General features: G+C 38.5%; 1 pseudogene; it reads right to left on the reverse strand.

The window, feature by feature from the left end:
- Positions 1–206: 206 nt before the first annotated feature.
- LOC124964166 (actin-like) lies at positions 207–1,362 on the reverse strand (annotated as a pseudogene).
- Positions 1,363–3,545: the final 2,183 nt, after the last annotated feature.

Consider the following 3,545-nt stretch of genomic DNA (forward strand, 5'->3'; position numbering starts at 1 on the left):
TAAATCAAAGATATGCACAGGGCATTAAACATATACCAAGGGAACAGTTACCTTGAATACAAGGTCAAAATCAAGAACAAGTTCTATGATCCAGTGCTGGAAACAGACACAAGCTTCAAGGACAAATTTCTTTTCAAAGGTTTATTCTAGTTTCATGAGGTTAGCATGAGGTGTATACATTTGCCAGGGCAAATTTATACTTAGAATCAGCCCATAGAGCAGGTGCCTGGCACCTGATCAATCCATCCAGAAGTATTTGCATTGGACAATAAAAGGGCCTAACTTGTTGTACTCTTGATTGCTGTTCTACATCTGCTGCAAGGTAGACAGTGAGGCCAAGATGGAACTGCCAGTCCACACAGAGAGTGCTCTAGGGGAACGATAATTTTTATTTTCCTGGTGCTGGGTGCCAGGGCTGAGATCTCCTTCTGCATCTTGTCAACTATGCCTTGGTTTATATGGTGATGTCAATGGACACCACAGTATTGGCATAGAGGTCCTCGTGGATGTTGATATCACACTTCATGATGGAGTTGAAGGTTGTTTTGTGGGTATCAGAGAATTCCATGCCCAGGAAGGAGAGCTGGAAGAGTGCCTCTGGGTACCAGAACTGCTTGTTGCTGTTGGTGATCACCTGCCCATCAGGTAGTGTGTAACTTTTTTCCAGGGAGGAAAAGTATGCAGTAGTGGCCATCTCCTGATCAAAGTCCAAGGTGACATAGCACAGCTCCTCGATGTCATGCACAATCTGTAGCTTAGAGATGGTGGTGAAGATATAACTATGCTCTGTCAGGATCTTCATAAGGAAATCTGTCAGGTCCCGGCCACCCAGGTCCAGATGCAGGATGGTATGGGGGAGGGTGTAACCCTCACAGATGGGCACTATTTGGGTGACCCCAAAACCAGAGTCCATGACATTGCTAGTGGTGTGCCCAGAGGCATACAGGGTAAGCAAAGCCTCAATGGCCACACATAGCCAGGGTGTCAAAGGTCTCAAACATGATCTGAGTCATCTTCTGGTGGGTTTGGGGTTCAAGGTGGGCCCTAACAGCTCTGGGTGCTCCTCGGGGGCCATGCACAGTTGTTGTAGAAGGTGTGGTATCAAATCTTCTCTTTGTCATCCCAGTTGGTGATGATGCTGTGCTTAATGGGGTACTTCAAAACCAGGATGCTGCCCTGCTGTGGGGCTCATTGCCCACATAGGAGTCCTGGTCCCTGCCCACTATCATGCCCTGGTGGCTGGGGCACCGGGCAACAGAAGGGGACACAGCCTGGGGGTTGTGGCACCTTTTCATCACCAGCAAACCAGATGTATATGCCAGAGCCATTGTCAATCTCAAGCACCGTGATCTCTTCTTCCATTGTGATTGGCAGTGTGGCAGGAGGACACTGAGCACCAGCTAGAGACCAGCGAGTGATACGGCCTTGGAATTTGTCCTATAAAATACTTAATCAGCATCGTATAGTAAAACCAACAGCAAACAAGCCTCGACCGTGAACAATGAACACGGAACTTCCAATCAACTTTTTTTTTTAAATAGTTTCTTCTTTAGTTATACATGACAGTAGAAACCATTTTGACATAATTGTACAAGTGTGTAATACATCTTATTCTAATTCAGACCCCAGTACTTCCAATCAGCTGCTTGGTGCCCTAATCATTAATTGGAGCAGACTATAAAAGATCACTAAGCATTTGAGGGAAATATCTGATATAAATGGCAGAAATTAAAATGAGTCAACTGTAACAATGCAGAGGAAACAGAATACACAGGGAGAATGGAATTAAAACCCAAACCAAAAATTATTAAACTTGTTATAGCCATAAGAGAATATATTGCAACTGTAGAATGAAAGGTCATATTTAAGGAAAATTCAGAGAGCAAAAAGTATCATGTGGAAACCAAAAATAGTAGATATGAGTGAGATCAAACAGTATTTGTCTTTCTATGCTTGCCTTATTTTACATAACATGATGTTCTATTCATGTTGTCACAAATGACAGTTTTATTTTTTAAGGCTGAATAATATTCCACTGTGTACATGCACCTCACCACATTTTCTTTATCTATTCACTGCTTGTTGGAACTAGGTTGTTTCCATTTCTTGGTTATTCTGAATAGTGTTACAATGAATGTGGGAATGAAGATGACTCTTCAACATACTGATTTCATTTCATTTGTATATATATCTAATAGTGGGATATAATTTTTTGAGGAACCTCTATACTGTTTTCCACAGTGGCTGTACTATTTTTGCATTTCCACCAAGAGTATGCAGGCAATTCTTTTCTCCACATCTTCCCCACACTTGAATCTTAAGTAATTTTGATAATAGCCATTTTGACTAGAGTAAGGTAATACCTCACTGTCATTCTGATTAGTGTTTTACTGAGGATTTACTGTTGAACATTTTTTCACATACCTGTTGGCCATTTGTATGTCTTATTTTGAGAAATATCCATTTAGATTTCTTGCCCATTTTGAAATTGGATTATTTGAATTATATTTGCTGTGAAGCTTTTGGAGTTCTTTATGTATTCTGTACATCAACCCCTTGTCAGATGTGCAATTTGTAATATTTTTATCCTATTCTATAGGTTGTCTCTCACTCTGATGATTGTTTTTTTCACCTACGCAGGAGTTTTTTAGTTTGATATAATCCGATTGTCTATTCTTGCTTTTATTTTCTGTGCTTTTGGGATTTCATTTAAAAATCCTGTAGTTTTAGTTTTAGGTCTTACATTTCAGTATTTAAATAAGTTTTAGTTAATTTTATAACTTGTGGGAAATAAGAATCTAATTTAATTATTCCACATGTGGTTATCATGTTTTCCCAGCACCATTATTGCAAAGACTCTTTTCTCCAATGCATATTCTTAGCAACTTGTTGAAAATTGGATGCATTTAGATGCATGGCTTTATTTGTAGGGTCTATGTTCTGTTCGGTAGGTCTGTTTGCCTGTTGTTTTTTCCAATACTATGCTGCTTTAATTACTATAGCTTTGTTGTATGTTTTGAAGTCAGGTTATGTAATGACATTTTGCTTTGCCCTTTCTGTTCAAGATTGCTTTCACTATCTGAGTTTTTTGTGGTTACATACAAATTTTAGGATATTTTTCTAATTCTGGGAAATATTTCATTGGCATTTTGATAGGGATTGTATGGAATCTATAAATCACTTTGGGTGGAGATTTCATGGTAAAGCTATTTAACCCCCTTGGTAAAATTTATACTTTATTTTTGTAGCTATTTAAAGTAGAACCTCTTTCTTTTTAAATTACACATATTAATGATATAAATTAAAGGGTTTCACTGTGACCTTTCCATAAAACATATATTAAGCATTGACCATGTTCATGACCACTTTTTTTTCCTTTTACCTTCTCTCATTCTTCACTACCACTACCCACTTTCAGACTCTTTCCCAGTACCCAATAGTTCTTTTACTGCTTTCCACTCACCATTTTTAATTTTTTTTATTTTCTCCATATTAGAAAATCATGCAATACTTGTCTTTCTGTGCCTGAATTATTTCACTTAGCA

This window comes from Sciurus carolinensis, chromosome 14 (assembly GCF_902686445.1).
Source record: "Sciurus carolinensis chromosome 14, mSciCar1.2, whole genome shotgun sequence".
Taxonomy (NCBI): Eukaryota; Metazoa; Chordata; class Mammalia; order Rodentia; family Sciuridae; genus Sciurus; species Sciurus carolinensis.